The sequence below is a fragment of the Muscardinus avellanarius genome, assembly GCF_963383645.1.
Source record: "Muscardinus avellanarius genome assembly, chromosome: 12".
Lineage (NCBI taxonomy): Eukaryota > Metazoa > Chordata > Mammalia > Rodentia > Gliridae > Muscardinus > Muscardinus avellanarius.
In genome coordinates, this window is record NC_137798.1 from 42696281 (window position 1) to 42716844 (window position 20564).

Below are 20564 nucleotides of genomic sequence, written 5' to 3' on the forward strand. Positions count from 1 at the left end.
ACACACATTTTAGCATTATGTTTGGGGGGCATTTTAAATAGTGAAACAATGGACAAAATAGCACAGAAATACAAAATTTGTGGCACTGTATAGATGATGAAAAAGGTACTAATTTTTAACTATGAGAGCTAAAACAAAACTGCAGAGCGGTGCCTTGTTCAACTTCCGCTAGAAACATGCACGTCAGATGGCTAAAATTTTCTACTACTCTGCATGTGTCTGCAAATAACCAAGAAAGTACCCCAAGTATTTCTTTGAGGGTTACAAATAAATTTTAGCAAGCAGAAAAATTCACAAGCATAAAATTTATAAATATTAAAAATCAACTGTAAACTGGATGTGGTGGCATATGCCTGTAATCCCAGTGCTTGGGAGACTGAGACAGAAGGATTACAGGTTCACGGCCAGCCTCAGCAATTTAGTGAGGCCTCCACAATTTATTAAGATGCTGTTTCAAAATAATAAATAAAATAGGAGCTGGGTGTGGTGGCGCACTCTTGTAATCCCAGTATTCAGGACGCTGAGAACAGAGGATTGCGGTTCATGGACAGCTTCAACTACTTAGTGAGGGCCTCCGCAACTTAGTGAGACTGTTTCAAAATAAAGAATAAAAAATAGGGCAGGGGTGTAGCTCAGAGGTCAAATGCCCCTGGGTTCCATCCCCAGACCCGCAAATAAAGAGAGGGGTGGGGGAGGGAGGGAGGGGAGAGGAGAGGAGAGGAGAGGAGAGGGCTGGGGGTATAGCTCAAAAGTAGAATGCCCCTGGGCTCAATCCCCGGGAGACACACACACACACACAACTCTATACACACTCATATTTTCTTTCTTTGTGTTCCCCACTGAAGTCTTCTGAGTCACTTCTCTCAGTAAAGATCATAGTCTCAAAGTCAAGCAAAGCTTTCACAAGTTAACTGATAAAGTAAATGGCCACAGACTTCCTAGTAACACAATAAGCCACCAAGCCCTTCAAATACATTTCTTTCCTTAAGCAACCTAGAAACACAAACAAACCTCAATGGCACCCACAACTACCTCAACAGCAGCACGGCTCCCGAGCAGCCCCACCTGCGTGGCATTGTGCCTCTGCTCCACGAGGCTCTTGGCTTACTGTTATTTGCTGTGGTGGACAGTTGTTCTTAGCATCATTTCCTCCCCCCTGTACCAGCCTAGGTCTCAGATTTCCCACTCAAGCTGTTTCTAGGAGTGAGCTTTGGCTTTTAAGTCAACTAGTAGGTGCACCTTAGTCACAGTAATTCCTTCAGGGATGAGCACACGGCGCAATCTAAACTAATGACACATAAAAGATATTTGCAGAATTTTCCAGGTGAAATGGCTCCTCTCTGTGATGCCGGGAGCCAGCCTCAGGCACCATGAAAAGCAGATCAATGGAAAGTCCTTGGTGTTGAGCTACTGAAAAAAGTCTGAATATCCTTCTCTAGTTTTACTATTTCAATTAAATAGCTAATAAGCAATCTTTGTTGGTCAAGACAACTTGGGTGAACTTCTGTTTCTCTTATTCCCCCCCAAATTCTAATATTAGAATACATGAGCATGCTGGTTTTGCCCATGCTGCTAACAAACAGAAAGAGAAAGACAGATACAGAGATTAGTTCCTTGACTTATCTTTTGCTTATCTTTTTTATAATTCTCTACTTCCTGGCATCGTGACTAATACAGAGCAATCATTGATAAATGTATTACATTCAATTAGTAGAAGGGGAACACCTTCCATAGATGTAAAAATAAATAACATTCCACATTAACCACAGTATGAATAGCCAAGAGGGCTGCTATCGCATGAGAACAAAGTTCTTATAATACACATAACTAGAAAGTGATTCATTGTATATTGTATGTATCGCAATCTGAATGTATGTCATTTTCAGTATGATCCACAAAAATAAATAAATAAATAGCACTGGGGGTATAGCTCAGAGGTAGAATGACCCTGGGATCAATCCCCAGTACAGAAAAAAAAAAAAAAAAGTGGATGACAAGACAAAAATCTTAATAAAATAATCAAGAATCATTTTTAGGGCTTTTTTGTGGTACTGGGAACTGAACCCAGGGACATTCTATCTCAAAGCTACACCCCAAGACCTAGCCCTATTTTTTATTCTTTATTTTGAAACAGGGCCTCATTAACTTTCGAAGGGCTTCACTAAGTAGCTGAGGCTGACCTCTAACATGTGATTCACCTGTCTCAGCCTCCCAAGTACTAGGATTGCAAGTGTGCACTACCACACCTGGCTTATTTTTAGTTTGTTGAGTAAAATTACAAAGATAACATGATCTTATATCTGCTCCCCCCACGAAACAGAATAGTTTAGGAATAATTTTTCTTCCATATCCCTAACTCCAATTTCTCTGGATTGGGATAGTAAATGAGTCTAACATTGCCCAAGCTTTGTTCATAAATATAAAATGATGTGCCAACTTTTAAAAGGTTTTGCCTAGCCCTTCCTTGCTCTATGGGTGGTTTTAACTTGATTATTTGTGGATTCAAAACTGTATGTATAATAAATTGCAAATGCAATCAGCTAACCTCAGAACGACTGACAAGTGACTAATCACTCCCACAGGTGGCCGAATGTTTTGGCAATTAGCCCACTGGAGGCAAAATTCATAACATGTAAGAAAGAGGCTTCCTTTTCAAAATATCTACACCTACTTTGGAAAGGATAAGTGGAGGGGAGAGGACTTGAAAGAGGGGAAAGGATGAGGGGTAAGAAGCAAATGGAAACATGAATGGTTTCTTTAACAAACGAACCATTTAATATGGATTTCTCTTCCAAGGTGGAATTCTACACACTCACCACCAAAAAATAATGACTTTTTATGATTAACTAGGAGAGAAGAGCTCAAAGGCTCCTAAGATCATAATTAATCACCCTGATTTGATGGGCACACCTTGTATGCATGTACTGAAATACACCGCCATAACCCATAAATACATACAATTATGTGTTATTATAATCTTTAATTATTAACTAAAGGAGACAGAAGTACTAAATATGTTGATTTGGCCGTTACATGTTATATACATGTATTGAGTTGTCATACTGTATACCATAAAGATGTACAACTGAGATAATAATAAACCAGAAGTGGAGGCTTATTCCTGTAATCCCAGAATTCAAGAGGCTGAAACAGGAAGATCAAGTTACCTCTGAATTACACCTCTAGCTATATTTTATTTTTTATTTGGAAACAGGTATCACTAAGTTGCAGAGGGCCTCACTCACTATGGTGCTGAGGATGGCTTTGAACCTGTGATCTTCCTGTCTCAGCCTCCATGTCCTGGGATTACAAGTGTGCACCACTACCCTCAACTTCGGTTGTGAAATTTAGACTTTAAAGATTTATTTTAATGAAATAATTCAACCAGGAATTAGAACTTTTTTTTGGGGGGGGGCAGGTCTGGGGATGGAACCCAGGGACATTCGACCTCTGAGCTACACCCCTGCCTTAATTTTTATTCTTTATTTTGAAACAGGGTCTCACTAAGTTGCAGAGGGCCTCGCTAAGTAGCTGAGGCTGTCTGTGAACCGCGATACTCCAGTCTCAGCCTCCCAAATGCTGGAATTACAAACATGTGCCACCACGCCCGGCTTAGGAATTAGAACATTTTGTGGGGTGTTTTTTTTTGTTTTGTTTTGTTTTGTTTTGTTTTGTTTTGTTTTTTTGTTTTTGTTTTTGTTTTTGTTTTTTTTTTGTGTGTGTGTGTAGTACTGGGGGTAAAAAAAACAGGGCATTCTACCTTTGAGTTATACCTGTAATCCTATTTTATTTTTTATTTTGAAGCAGGGTCTTTTCACTAAGTTGCTGAGGGTCTTTCTAAATTACTGAAACTGGCCTCCAACCTCCAAACCTTGCCTCAGCCTCCCCAAAACTGGTTACAGGCATGGCCCACCACACTCTGCCCAACTAGGAATTAGACATTTTTTCTAAACACCTAGGTGGCCACCCTGTGATCAGTGTCTCTACTCACCAGAGGCAAGTCTCTTAGGAACAAGGAGAGCAGCACAGCAACTATCAAAACATGTCACCTTACACACCAGACTTGGAAAAAAAATTGGACCTAATTACCACCCAGCTAAGAGGATGCCTTTGGTATGGACAAAATCAAAACAGTTGATAATGCCCAGTTTTATAAGAATGGGGAGATAAGAAGGACTACCATACTGTACTAGAAGTAAAAGTTCAAGGGAAATTTAAAAGCACCTATGAAAGTGTAAAATCAAATGTGTCTGATATAAATTTCTCCTCTAGGCATTATTCTACAGATAAACAAGTTTGTATATGCACATACACGTATTTATATTTACACGTGTACACATAGGTATACACACATTCACACATTTGCATCTAGATAAATGTTATCGCCTTGCAGGGTGTGTCCTGCAGCATGCTTGGTGCTATAATTTGGATCTAAAATGTTTCCTCGAGGCTCATGTGTTAAAGGCTTAGTTCCCAGTGTGATATTAGTGGTAAGTGGCAGAAACTTTAAGAGTTAAGGCCCAGTGAGAAGTCGGGTCACTGGAAATATGCCTTTGAAGGGGACTGTGAGACTATGGTCCCTCTTTTATTCTCAGTCATGAGATGAACAGCATTGCTCTACCAGGCAGTCCCACCATATTGTGTTACCCTGCGACAGGCCCAAGGCAACAGGGCCAATCAATCCTGAACTGGAACCTCAGAAACTATGAGCCAAAACAAACCTTTTCTCAGTATAAGTTGATTATCTCAGATATGTGTTACAGTAGCAGGAAGCTGATGATCACAGTTGGAAATAGGGGAAAAAAACAGAAAAAAGATAAGTATCATCCTTAGTGATTGGTTGAATAAACTACAGTATATCTGTACAATAAAGTTAAATACTAGTATGTAGCTTCTTAAAAACATGAAGTATCTCTACACATGGGAATACAAAAGATATGTCCAAGATAAGATTATAGGAGATTAGGAGCTAGATGTGGTGGCACATGTCTGAAATCCCAATACTTGGGAGGCAGGGACAATAGGATCAGAGGTTTGAGGCCAGCCTCAGCAACTTAGAGGTCCACAACAACTTAGTGAGACCTTGTTTCAAAATAAAAAATAACATAAGGCTAGTGGTATAGCTCAAAGATAGAATGACCCTGGGTTTACTCCTTAGTATGAGGGAGGAAGTGAGGGAGGGAGGGAGGGAGGGAGGGAGAAGAGAAGAGAAGAGAGAGAGAGAGAATAGAGATTATAAAAGGACATAACAATTTCAGTTAGGAGAAATAAATTCAAGAGAGTTATTGTATAACATGATGAATATAGTTAATAGTAGCATATTTCCCTCTTGAAATTTGCTAAGAGAGTGAATTTTGGGTATTCTAACCACACACACACACAAAATGTTAAGTATGTAAAGATATATATTATATATATATATATATATATATTAATTGGTTGAAGTGGCCATTCCATGATGTATGCATATTTCAAAATAACATGTTATACATGATAAATATATATTATTCTATTTGTCTATTAAAATTAATTACTAATGCAATAAAGAATAGAAGCTTTGCATGAGTATGAATTTTATCTGTTTTGATTACTACTATATCACCAGGGTTTAGAACAGTGTTTGGCACATATATACTTAATAAACATTGTTACACTGAAATGACTATCATTCAGTAAAAAATTACAAAAATTACATGAAATATACATATGTATGTATGTATGAATATATGAACAATTCTTTGACCATATGATCCAAAACTAACATTATAAATGAGGCATATAAACATCATATGCCAATGTTGTTATACCCTGGAATACATCACTTATGTATGCAGTATTTCAACCCAAGAATGTATAGCCAGTGGCTAACCATGAAGAAACCTCAGACAAACCCAAAATGAGAAACAGTCTATTCAATTCTTCAAAAATGTCAATCTCCTATATAATAAATACTGAAAATTGTTCCAGATTAACAAAGATTATTGAGACATAACCACTGAAAGCAATACTATAACCAGTATTGGAGGGGGAAATACAGTAAATTATATTAGTGGGTCAATCTTACAAAAAGATTGTATCATTGCCCAATTTACTGAAGTTTTACTAAAGTTATAGTTGATAACTATACTGTAGTTATTAGTATCCTTACTCTTAGGAAATAGAATCTGAAATGTTTAGAGTTTAAGGAATATAATATTTACAACTTGCTCACACTCAGCAGATGGATGGATGGATGGATGGATGGATGGATGGATGGATGGATGGATGGATAAGTAGGTGAACAGTGAGTGGATGGTGGGTGGATGGATGGATAAGTATAAAGAACAAATGAGAATGGAAATAAGGCAAAATGTAAATAGCAATGTATCTCGGTATTAGGTTCTTTCTACAATTTTTATAACTTCTTTGCTAAGTCTGAAATTTTAAAAATATGTACCCCCACATGTGCATAAGATATTTCACATCCTGTAAAAAGAACCATGATGGGTCACTGGACTACATGAGACGCACCTCTTATCCCCATATCTGGAAGCATGTACAAGAAACCTTTCACAGTATTTAGAGTGTGAATAGAGGGCTTTTGACAGGGGGTGAGGTTTGAGTAGGATTGTTGAAATCGGGGACTCAGTGTTTATTTAACATCTTTCTCTACTGTCCTAGCATGAACACATGCCTTTGTAACTAGAGTGCCTAACTAGTTATTTTATTTTACTTATTTATGTTTTATTGGGAACATTATAATTTTACATCCTATTGGTGTACAGAATGTTAGAAAATCACATGCGCACACTTGTGTTGACCTCCCCACTGGGTCCCCCCAACCCTCACCCCACTAATATTTGAGATTAGAATTAACAATTTTGTATATAACATTCCCCCCAACCCTCACCCTACTAATATTTGAGATTAGAATTGATAATTTTGTATATAACATTATTTCTACTATTGCATTCTTTATTACTTCATCCCCTTTCCTTCCCCCCTCCCTTCCCTAATCACCCTTGGTCATTCCCCTGGAGTCTCTGCTCATCGATCTGATGCTGCCCTTCTTGTCAAAAATCTCTCTAGCTTCCACATATAAGGCAGAACATGTATCTCTTGTTCTTTGGGACTCGGTATACTCAATATAATATTCCCAAGTACCATCCAATTTCCTACAAATGGTTTAATTTTGTTTTTCTTTATGGCTGAATAAAATTCCATTGCATGTAGATTACAAAATTTTGTGATCCATTTATCCACTGATGGACATCTAACTCTCAGCAATAAGAATCATGCTACAGGCATCACAATACCTAACTTCAAACTGTTCTACAAAGAGATCGTAATAAAAAACAGCATGGTATTGGCACAAAAACAGACAAATAGACCAACAGAGCGGAAGATTTACAAATAAAGCCCCATATCTATAACCAGTTGATCTTTGATAAAGTTGCCAAAGACACTCACTGGAGAAAGGACAGCATTTTTCAACAAATGTTGGGAGAGTAGAAAAACAGAACTAAACCCTAACCTCTCACCCTGCACAAAAGTAAACTCTAGCTGGTTCAAAGACCTAGAAATAAGGCCAGAAACTTTGAAACTGCTAAAAGAAGGTAAAGGACCAACAATCTAACATATAGATATAGGTAGAAATTTCCTCAATAAGACCCCAAAAGCTCAGGAAATCAAAACAAGTTAATGAATTGGGTAGCATTAATTTAAAAAGCTTCTGTGCCGCAAAGGAAACTTAATTAATTTTAAAGCAGTATGGTGGAATCATTTAGGGTGGCCTTTGAAGTCTGACACACCTTGGCTGAAATCTGGTACTTCCTCCACTACAAGGGTGTAGCCTTGATCATGTGAAGCAATTTCCTTGAGTATGAAATTCCTTAGAAGACCTGGTTTCTAGTCCCAGCTCTGCCACTAACTCACTGGGAAATGTTAGACTAGTTCATCTCCCTAGGTCTAAAGTCTCTTAAATATCTATAAAAAGAGGATCCAACCATCATTTCTTTACCAAGCTCTGTACTGTGAGCCTCACACGCATCATCCTTTCTTTTGACACAAGGTGTTTTATTTTCATTAACCATACAAATATTTTTCGATAATACCCCAGGGCAAACCAGAGGATTTGGCAGTCCAAGGGGGAGTCCTCTCAGGTGGCATCGGCACAGAGTGCCCAGGTCCACGATGCTGCTTGAGGTTCCTGTGCATCTTGCATCTTGCAGGTGGCTCTTTCGGTGATGATGGGGTAGGGGCCTCCTCTAGGCCCTTAGGAAATCTCACTCTGCTTTTCCTGCTCAATGGTCTCTTTGGTCAGCAGGGTATTCTCCTGCATCTCCATCTTCTTCATCTTGGCCTGATCGAAGCTAGTGATTTCCCCCATGTCCGGCTTGCCTGCCATTTTCTGCAGTCGGCTGCCTGTCCCTCCGAGCCAGGGGTCCTCATGGTCCCACCCACGATGATGCAACAAGAGACCATGTGTATCTTCTTTAACCTTCAATTTGAATGAGTTCAGCGTAAATTTTTCCTTGTTTTTACAGATTCATAAAAGATGTTTGGTTTTCCAGGATAGTGCCTCCATTAACAAGAATAGTTCTTCTGAATTGCATCTTTCACATGAAGCAAAGATACCAACTATTTTCTAATGTTGACTTTACCTGATTGACCTTCTGGTAGGGCTAAACTATTTTTAAAGCTTTGGACTTGAGGCTGTGTTTATTTAATCACTTGGGATTCTCCAAAGTTGGGGACCCAGCATATGCTACCCCTGATCCTTGTCCTTCCCACCTTCCAGGTAGCATTTCAAAGTCTTTTCCCTGTCTGTCTGCCTAGTACCCTCTCGGGGTGACCTTTGGAGAGTTCTTCACCAGGCAGGGCCCTGTTCTCACATCTCTTTCCCCTTAACTTTTAAACTGTGCATTGTTGAAAGGAAATTTAATCCATATGCTTCTGAGTAACACTCAGCACATCAAAATATTCCATTTTAACAGTTGCTTGTTGTTTCAATAATCCTCCTGAGTCTTTTTAAGGGCTTTTATTCTTAGCAGTCTCAGCTTAGTAGTCAAAAATGGAATGTGAACTCCAGAAGGACAGTTCTTCTTTATCCTTTTGATTACTTACTCACGGTAGACCTTCCCAGGCTTTCCTTCGCCTTAGGTAGGAAAGTCTCATTTCTAATATTCTGTACTTTCTTTGAGTTATGTAATAGCGTTATTACTGTTCACTGCACACCGGCAATGCCAAGCTCTATACTGGGAGCTTCATATACATGTTCTATAACCTTCACGTTGAATGAGGTCAGCATAACTTTTCTCTTACTCGTCCAGATTTATAATGTAAAGTTCCAAGCCGGGCGTGGTGGCGCACACTTGTAATCTCAGCATTCAGGAGGCTGAGACTGGAGAATCACAATTCGCAGACAGCCTCAGCTAGTCCCTTTGCAACTAAGTGAGACCCTGTTTCAAAAATAAAAGGACTAAAAAATAGGGTTGGGAGTATAGCTCAGAGGTACAATGCCCCTGGGTTCCATCACCAGTACCACAGTGGGGGGGAAAAAAAAAGAATATAAAGTTCCAAGAAATTGAGTAGCCTAAAAATTATATCATTGGTAAGAACCTAAGAGTTATTAACTCCAAGTAATGTTTCTATATTAAATCTGTGAACAAACTACAGGTATACCCCAAATTCCATAGCTGGGGGCCATGCTGGCGGGTCCTCCTGCCTTGTCCCCTTGGAGATCTCTATCCCAGTGCAAATGTCACCTCCTCTCTGAAGACAGCCCTCAGCCTTGTTGTCTTTTATACCCTTTGTCACATCTGCCACAATTCAACAGAATCTTACTTTTAATGTCCATTTTCCTTTTAGACTATGAGCTCTTGAGTTCAGACAACATGTCTCATTCACCTTTATCTTCCCGGAGCCCATCAAGTGTGGATGTTTGATGCACATATATCAAACTGAATATGTCTTACTTAAGACTGGCATGGCTTTCATTGGTTTGTTATTCATTCTGGGCACACGGAGATGTGGCAGGTTGAAACTAGCAGATTCCCTCCCACACCCAGCACCATTCGGGCTGGGAGCCTACTCCTCCACTTCCCGTGGTCTCTATCGGCATGTTCTCTTTGAAGCCCGATCAGGAGCGTGTAAGTGTGCGTGGAGGCATCACGATCCAATGTTGAGTGCGTGGACTCTGGGGTCAGCCCACCTGACTCTGGGCAATTGACTCAACCTCAGTGTCCACACAAGGATATGAGAAAGATAACAGACCTATTATTGAGTGGTTATAGAACACTATATTATAGACATCATATATAAACCTAGAAAAGTGCCTGTAATGTAGAGTTTAATAAATATGAGCTATTTTCATTCTATCTCCCAGCCTATTTGTGGTTTTTTTTTTACTAATAGCCAAGGTAATCGGCAATTATAAACTAAAACATTAAACCTTGCAAATGAAATATTTTGTAAAAAGGCTTTTATTACATATTACAATGTGATGTATTAATCTGTATTAATCTAGTCTAGAAATGCCTAGGATGAACAGATATGATAACTGTTATACAAAACACAATTATTAATTGACCAGAGAGTGTAACTTGGAGGTAGAATGCCCCCGGGATTCCACCTCCATGCTATACTCTCCAACACAGATATACTTCCTCTTTTCTAACTCTAAAACTTTTACTACTTATACTCTATATTTTTATTTACAGTTTTTCTTCTTCTCTTTTTTTCCCCCTGGGATGGAACCCAGGGGCATTTAACCTTCAAGCTATACTCCCAGCCCTATTTTACTTTTTATTTGGAAACAGGGTCTCACAAAGTTGCTGAGAGCCTTACTAAGTTGCCAGAGCTGGTTTTGAACCTGGGATCTGCCTGTCTCAGCTTCTCTAGTACTAGGATTACAGATATGCACCACCACGTCCAGCTCCTTTCTTTATTCCAAAGTCCACTTATGACTCTCTGTATGCACACAAATGTGAGTCCAAGGTCATAAAGTCATTCCCTTTGCAAGTCGGTCTGTTTCCTGTTTGATTACTGCAAAATATACTGCTGATCTTGGTCAACGTCACCAATGAAAACCATTTGTCACAAGAGGTGCCAGTAGGTGAAGATGCCCACCTATGCTTTAGAACTCAGATATCTCTTAAAATATAATAGCCAGATAAGTGAAAAATGTCCATAAGCAAACAATATGCGTGCGTGCACATGTGTGTGTGTGGGGGGGGGGGGGTGTTGGGAATTAAACCCAGAGGCATTCTACCTCCAAGCTACACTCCCTGTCCGATTTTATTTTTATTTTGAAACAGGGTCTCACTAGGTTGATGAGATTCTCACTACTTCCTGAGGCTGTCCTCAAACCTGCGATCCTCCACAGGTGTGCACCATTTTTTTTTTATCTTTTGTACAACTTCTTTACTGTATAATTGTGTACTAGCACATCTGGCTCAATAATACATTTTTAATTTTTTTGGGGGGGAAAATAAGTTTCAATAATAGGATAAGGGTTTAATAAACTTTAGAGTCATTCAATGGATTTTAAGTGATAGTTTCAGAAGATTTTCAAGTGACATTATAACACAATGACAACTTTAAAAAGCAGAATACAGAACCATACGTATGATTTGCATTCGAGTCATTTATATGAACACCCAAATATAAAAAATACAATAGAATGGAAACCCGCTGAATTGTTAAAATTTAGGTAAAGTTATATCTGTAATAAATGAATTACTGAGTTTTATTTTCTTTGTTTTATCATTTTTAGGGCCAGTTTTGACTTTCATTACTGTTTCAGTTTCCTTATATGTAAAATGTGGATGATAAGAATATCAGCTTCATAAAGATTATAATGCTTTAGATTACGGCCATATAATTAAAATTTTTTAAAAAATATTTAAATACAGTCATTTTGCTCAACAGCAGGAATGTTCTGAGAAATGCGTCATTAGGCAGTTTCTTCATTGTGTGGACATCAGAGAGCATACTTACAAAACCCTAGATGGGGTCTGGGGATGTAGCTCAGCAGTAGAGTACTTGTCTAGCATGAGTGAGGCCCTGAGTTTGATTCCCAGCACAACAAAACCAAAAACCTAGGCATGTAGCCTACTACACACCTCGAGCAGGTGGTATTGCCTCTTGCTGCTAGGGTACACCCCTGTATAACAAGTTACTATACTGATACTTTATAAACTTTTATTTTTTTTAACTTTTTGATGTGTTTTTTTAGTTTAAAACCCAAACACGTTTTTCTAGAGCTATATAAAAATATTCTTTTTTATGGTGGGAGGAGTACTGGGGAGTAAATCCAGGGGCATTCATATTCATTCTACCCCCAAGCTACCCTCAACACTTTTGAAACTTTTATTTTGAAACAGGGTCTTGCTAAGTTGTTGAGGGTCTCACTATATAGCTGAGGCTGACCACAAGCTTGTGCTCCTTCTGTCTCAGCCTCCCAAGTACAGGTATGCATCTCCACTTCTGGCAATTACTTTTCTTCATATCCCCATTCTATGAGTTTTTTTTTAATTTGTTTGTTTGTTTGTTTGTTTGTTGCACTGTATCAAATCGGGGGCCCACTGATTCAAAGCACATGCTCTACCACAGAGCTACATCTCCAGCTACACTTTTCTTCTGTTTTTTTTTTTAATTTCTCTACTCTTTAAACCTTATCATTAAAAACTAAGACACAGCCAGGTGTGGTGGCACACGCTTGCAATCACAGCATTCAGGAGGCTGAGACCCAAGGAGAGCGGTTTGCTGACAGCCTCGGCTACTTAGTGAGGACCTTTGCAACTCAGTGAGACCCGGTTTCAAAATAAGGAATAAGAAATAGGTCTGGGGTGTAGCTTGGAGGTAGAGTGCACCTGGTTCCATCCCCAGTACTGGGGGGGGGGGAAAAAGACACAAACACACACTTATCCTCGGCCTAGGCAGGGCCAGGATTACCAATGTCACTGTTATCTATCCACATCTTCCTACTAGAAGCTCTCCGGGGGCAGTAACATGCATGGAGCTGCCCTTTCCTTTGCCTTCTTCTGGAACTCCTCTTGAAGAAGCCAGCTGAGACTATTTTAGAATTCTCTAAAATAAATAGGAGTACACCTCTAAAATAATGATAAAGGGTATAGCACAATCCGGGTGTGGTGGCGCACTCTTGTAATCCCAGCATTTGGGAGGCTGACACAGGAGGATCGCGGTTCCCAGACAGCCTCAGCTACTTAGTGAGGCCCTCCACAACTTAGTGAGAACCTGTTTCAAAATAAAGAATAAAAAATAGGGCAGGGGGTGTAGCTCAAAAGTAGAATGCCCCTTGATTCAATTCCCCCATCACACACACACACACACACACACACACACATACACACACACACACACACCAAAAGTATTTAAAGCCAGGCATGGGCAGACGCTTGTAATCCCAGTACTTGGAAGGCTGAGTCAGGAGCATAGCAGGTTTAAGGCTAGTCTCAGCAATGTAGCAAAGCCCTCAGCACCCTGTTTCTAAGTAAAAAATAAAATAGGGCTGGAAACATAGAATACTCCTAGGTCCAATTCCCAGTCACACACACACACACACACACACACACACACACACACTATTTAAAAATAGTGTGTAGCTTTTGCTTCTGGGACTTTTCCCAGCTCCCTGTGATGTCCAATTCCTTTACTTCCCTAAGCCATGGCATCCTTATTGCTCAGGAGGTAGAGAAAGTATTAAGAAGGAAGTCCATTTATGTACCCAGAAGATAGAAAAGGGATCAAAGAAAAAAACTTTACAACTATATGCCATCATTTTAACCATCTCGATCATCTTCCAGAAGAGAAACAGTGTGTTCTCACAAAAGAGTCAAACAATACACTTAATAATCAGTAAATTTATACCATATGGATTTCAACAATACTATGACTTGTGCTTAAAGAAAACCAAAGGCTCTTCCAGGTTGGTTAGGAATGTGGATATTTAAGGTGCTAAGGGAAAGAGTATACTGCATGTAATAAATATTTTATACCACCCTCACTGTCAGTAAAAAATAAAATAAAATAAAAAGGAAGAGGCAGAGAAGAGATGTGTGCATCTCTTCCTCTCTCCATAGGGTAAAGGATTTAGAGGGATTACACTAAATTATATGCAGCTGAGGTTTCTGGTTCCTGGCTTCCACACTGGTCCTCATGTCTTAACCTACTAGTGATTGTAAATACCACAGGAGCTTCTATCAGGGGTTTAAGCAACAGTCAAAGCCTGGTCTGGTTTTGGTTTCAGAATAAAAAGTCACCATGGAACAATTACTATGTTTCAATCTCTAAAAAAAAGTGTTCTTCATTTAACTCTTTCAATAAACAGGTATCATTTCTTTTCTATGTTTAGGAAATGAAGAAATTAAGAGCTCACAGGAGGCAGAGCTGGTGTTCACATCCTTTTTTTTTTTTTTTTTTTTTGGTAGTACTGGGGTTCCTGGAAGCCCTTCTACCTCCGGGCTACACTCCCAGACCTATTTTTACATTTTTATTTGGAAACAGGGTCTCATAAGCCAGCGAGCGTGGCTGGCTTCGAACCTGCGCGACCCTCCTGTCTCTGCCTCCCAAGCGCGGGGATTACAAGCGTGCGCCACCACGCCCGGCAATGTTCACATCCTTTTAAGAACCAAGTTCTTTCCATGAAGTTCTTCTCTCTCTCCTACTTCAAATCTCAGACCATCTTTTCTTGCTGTTTAGATCATCAACCAAGATCTTCATGCTAATCTAACTACATCCAAATGCCAAACTTTGCAATTGGGAAGACTGTCAGATCCAAAAGATCCTATCCCATCTCTAACCTTAAATCAAAATTCACTTATTTGTGAGTTGTTGATATGACCTAGGTGTCAACTTATAATTAAATTTGATTTAATATAAAAACTCAGAAGATATCCATTTGTTACTATCCACTGAGTATTTAAATTGTATTTCAATTGCTTGCTTCTAACCCAGGAAGTAAGGTCTGCAATCTGATATCTGGTAATAATATATGAAGAGGAATAAATATAGTAGAGAAGGCTCTGCCACCGTATCTCCCATTCAGTTTTAAAACACATATCAGGCGCTTACTGTTTGCCAGGAGGTTCCCAAGGTGTGTATCACCCAGCCATACCCTTTATAATGTAAGCTGGAACTGATCCTAATCCCAAATATTTACATTCAATTTTGACATCTGCTCAGGGAAGTGATATGGCATAGGCTGAGAGGGACCATTTCTGACTTTCCACTTCTCGTGGGTCACTCCCGCTGCAGTAAGGGTATGTCAATATAGAAGGTATTATATCAATATCCAACGACAAACTTCCCTCCACTTCAGAAATAGACACTAAGGAGGGTTTTGAAGTACTTTAAGTCTGCTATCAAATCAGAATAATACCATACAAGTTATTCGGCGTGTATGTTAAAATTTCAATTTTAAAATCGCTTTGTAGTTAGAAAACACCCTTATCTTAAAGTAACACTTAATTGGAGAATGCTATGTGTGGATGTTCATATGCCCCAAAATTCATACATGGAACCCTAAGCCCCCAATGTGATAACATTAAAAAACGGGGCTCTTTGACAATGTGACTAAATTATCAGAATGTAATCCTCATACGTGGTGTTAGTGCCTTTATAAAAGAGGCCAGAGGGGACTTGCTTACTACTTCTCCTATCTGAGGATGCGTTAGCCTGCTCATGCTATCTTCTCACGCACATGCTAATAATGCTACCTGCAAACAGTGGTACATATCGTTTCAGCCACTGCAAAGGCTGCATCACCCAGTAGCATTGGCACAGGCACTAGTAATGTCAGGTATAGCAATTTCAGGCAGAAGTAATTTCAAAGTATACCAAAATGTAGACAATATTCCAAGAACTTTTTCAGAAAGTACTCTTATAAGAAGAATATTTTAAAACTTTTCATATATTAAAAAATCAGTTATCATAGCCAATATTCATATTTTATTGGTCAAGTACATATAATATCTACAAAGTGTTGGGTACTATTTTAAACATTTTATACGTTCAACCCATATGACGGCCCTATGAGGTATTGATGTATAATCGCCATCATCATTATCATTATCCCCAATTCATCGAGAAACTGGAACACCCAAGAGGTTAAACAGCTTGCCCAAGAGCTTCCAAGTAAAAAGCAAGTGTTCCAAGATTCAAGCCCAGCCATCGCCTCTCCATGCCATGCATATAAAGTATATAAAAATATACTTGGCGAAAACACAGGGAGAGTCGGAGAACCACAGAAGTAGAACTATATGGGGGTCCGTTGCTGGTCCTGGTAAAAGTGATGGTAGGTCTCAGTTTCCCTGCAACAGTCCTAGTTTATGCCTGTTATCTCAGTGTAATGACTAATACTATCCAGTGTAATTTTTAATAGTATCTATTGCCATTCTTGACACTCTCCAAGTTTGGGTAATAAATTATAGTGTCAACCTGTTAGAAAGACCCTATTCTACCATTAGGCAAGGCTTTTCAGCTCTGTTGCCCATAATTTCCCCATCTGGAAAGAAGGAATGCTAATACTTGATCTCTTTCTGCCTCCTAAGATGATATTATGGGGTGTTATGGAGAAGAATACAAAGGCAAAGTATTAATGAAACGTCACTTATGCCACAAGGTTGCGTAGAGAACTTCTACAGTGCTCAGCTCCCATCACGTGTGGCGCCCCAAGGTGCCTGCTCTACACTTGCTAACAGAATCACTGCCATGAGCACATACAGCCTTTTTATTCTTCCAAAGCAAACATTTATGATAGAAACCTTGGTGTCAGGATAGAGTACAAACAAACAAATCATTACGCCACCATTAACCATTATTACTGAACCAGAAACTATGTCAAGAAACTTGAAAAGAAAGCTTTGCAAATTTCATTAAATAACATCCACTTTGTGGTTGACTCATTATTTCTACTTATGCCAGAAAAAATGAGCAGGATAAAAAGAATAAACTGTTGTTTAATAAATTGTTATTTAAAGTACAGTTAAAAAAGGACTAGTACTGATAAGTAATTCAGCAGAAAGAAAAGCTACAGATTCATTTTACAAAGGAAAAGTTTCCTTGAATCTCTGCTTCTACAGCAATGAGTTGAAATTCAGGAAATTAAACAGTATGAGCTGTGTCTCGTGTGTGTGTGTGTGTGTGTGTGTGTGTGTGTGTGTGTGTGTGTGTTCAGGGGGGGAGAGAGAGATAATGAGAATGAATGAATATCACTTTGAGTTTGGAAATTCGGAAAAACAGAAGAAAAGAATAACATCTAAAATGTATAAAGGTATTACATACGTTTTATACTGTTCACACTTTTCGAGTTTCTGTTCCTTGATTTGCACCTACCCACTCCTCTACACTCTAATTTCTAACCTAACAGCAATTTCATTACAACTTCTACTCCCTTTACTCCCTTTCATTTCTCATCTCACTAAGTCTACTCATCTCCGGGATTGAAAAGAAGGAAGAAAACTTCCTCTGTATTGTGTGTGTGTGTGTGTGTGTGTGTGTGTGTGTGTGTGTGTGTGTGTGTGTGTGTGTTTTGTTGTTGTTGTTCCACCTCAAATTTTGTCTCACTTTACAAAAGCAGAGTATGGACAGCAGTTACCTTCTACATAAAGTGGAAAGTTTTAAGTAGCTGATTCCCCATAAAACCCATGGCTTTGAAGCCCATGCAACAATATATCATGTGAATGTGGGAGTTTAATAATGCTTTGGACTGAGACAAGTCAGGGATCATGATGGTAAGAATACTTCTATCTTGCTTTCGGGGCGGTGGTAATCCCAACAGCTAACTTTGCTTCAATTAAGCAATAAATTCCTGGTATAAGAAAAAGAAACAATGAAAGAGGGAAAGAATCAAGAAAGAGGGTAAAATCTTTTTGATTTATAAAAACATAAAATGTCAGATTTGTACCACAGAAGTAATTTTTTTTTTTGGAAGAATTTTTTTGGTACTAGTGATTGAAACAAGAGGCGTTCTACTTTTGAACTACACTCCCAGCCTTTTTTTTTTTTTTTTTTTTTTTTTTTTTGCGGGTCTGGGGATGGAACCCAAGAGCATTTGACCTCCAAGCTACACCCCCTGCCCTATTTTTTATTCTTTATTTTGAAACTGGGTCTCACTGAGTTGCAGAGGGCCTCACTAAGTAGCTGAGGCTGTCCTCGAACCACTATCCTCCGGTCTCAGCCTCCCGAATGCTGGGATTACAAGCGTGCGCCACCATGCCCGGCTTATTTTTTATTTTGAAACAGGGTCTCACCAAGTTGCTGAGAACCTCACTTAATTGCTGAGACAAGCTGAGATGAAACTACTATCCTCTTCTCAGCCTCCCAAGAATTTCTAGAATTTCTTACCCCAATGAAATCTGACCTGTTACTCATGAGAATAAAATACAAAGGCAATATATAAAAATGCAATTTGGGCTTTTAAAAATACCTTTTCATCTTTATCTGTCAAAGAGAACAGTTACGAAGGCAAATCGTGGTGTACAGTCAGGCGACCTATGTGTTCTTCCTCACAGAGATGTGAAATTATTAACTTTGATGTCAAAAACTAAGTCACAACTCAAATGTACATAATAAACTTTATGATATCATTAAAACATTTATGGTTATTCTTTATAATATCATAGTATTCCAAGAACTAGAGCTTCTGACTTTAAGTTGACCTATGCTTTCTATGAAAAATGTTTTCATACTTGTGGAAAAAAATGGGTAATTGCTGTAAAACAATAGTTTGTGAACACTACTTCAGACTTTTCTAATCATGCTCTAGGGAATCCAACAGCTCATTTCCTCTGAACTTCTATTACTTATGTTTTATGTTAAGAGGGTATATTGGTTTGCAAACACATTAGTTAGCCAGAAAACTAGTCCCTAGAGCACCTGCCTCATTATTAAATGCAAAATAAGATACTAAATGGCAGGATGAAGGCACCTTTCACATGTACCAAAATTCCCTAGTAGCCTTACAGAAAACAGGTGAGAATCTTTCCATTCTGGAATATTAAGCACAGCTGCTTGAAATAAAGAGCACACAGGCTCTCCCATGCATAAAGATATCTCCATCATCTTTGATTTCTCACAGCAAAAATACAGCACATAGTCAGATGTGGTGGCGCACGCTTATAGTACTTGAGGGGCTGAATCAGGAGGATCGCAGGCTCCTGGCCAGCCTCAGCAATTTGTGAGGCCCTCTACAACTTAATGAAACCCTGTTTAAAAATAAAGAATAAAAAAATGGGGCTGGGGGTATAGCTCAGAGGTAGAATGCCTCTAGGTTCAACTCCCAATACCGCATTAAAAAAAAAATAGCATGTTGTGTTAGCTTTCCATCCCTGTGATAAACTACCTGAGAAAAGTCAGCTTAAAAGCAGGAAAGAGCCAGGCGTGGTGGCGCACGCTTGTAATATCCACGCTTGGGAGGCTGAGACAGGAGGATTGCACGGGTTCAAAGCCAGCATCCGCTACTTAGTGAGGCTTTCAGCAACTTAGTGAGACCCTGTTTCCAAATAAAATATATTAAAAAAAGGTCTGGGAGTATAGCCCAGAGGTAGAAAGCCTCTGGGTTCCACCCCCAGTACCACCAATAAATAAATAAATAAATAAATAAATAAATAAATAAATAAATAAATAAAAGCAGGAAAGATTTATTTTACTTGCACTCTACTGTTTCTGGGCATCTGGTGAAGCAGAACATCATGGCAGAGAGCACATGGTAGAACAAGGCTGTATGGCAGCCAGGATGCAAAGATAATAAGGGCTGAGGTTCCAATACAGCCTTCAAGGGCATACCCTCGATGTCCCACCTCCCCCAACTAGGCCTCATCTCCTAAAGTTTTCACCACTACCCAACAGCCCACTGAGCTATGAATCCATCAAACAACTCGCCCATCAATGAGGTCAGAGCCCTCAGGATCTAATCACCTCCCAAAGGCCCTGCATCTAAACACATGCTACTTTGGGGACCAAACCTTCAACACAGGAGATTTTAGGGGACATTTTAGAGTCAAACTATAACACATGGTACAGGCACAGGTTACAACAAAAATGCAACGAGGCACTGTCTGTTAGGACTGAAAAGCTCAGGGAAAGAGTGTTGGGTCACTTCTAATCCATTTCTCTCCAGGCCACTCCTCCTCCTTCTGAGCCAGGGTCGACTCCGCCCACACAACCTCTCCAGGACCCCACCATATCGTGTTCATTGTCTCTTGAATCTTTGGCGAGGAAAATCTTTCGCTCCTATTTTTTACAACCAGTGATTGAGAATACAGTATTTACAATGAAAGAACAGTCTGCTAAGACCAGGACTTATATGTTTCTTGGTTTCAAAGAGACTATAGACTATTGAATTCATCTCATTTCTTTTTTTTTTTTTTTTTTTTCTGGTCTGGGGATGGAACCCAGGGGCATTCAACCTCTGAGCTACACCCCCTGCCCTATTTTTTATTCTTTATTTTGAAACAGGGTCTCACTATGTTGCAGAGGGCCTCACTAAGTAACTGAGGGTATCTCCTAACCACGACCCTCCGGTCTCAGCCTCCCAAATGCTGGGATTACAAGCGTGTGCC

The 20564-nt window shown here is 39.3% G+C and overlaps 1 protein-coding gene across 1 annotated transcript in view; it reads right to left on the reverse strand.

Annotated features, from left to right (window-relative positions):
- Window positions 1–20564, reverse strand: part of SLC25A21 (solute carrier family 25 member 21) — a gene marked incomplete at both ends in the record, with an annotated part of 535450 nt that overhangs the window by 457178 nt on the left and 57708 nt on the right. The window lies entirely within an intron of this gene.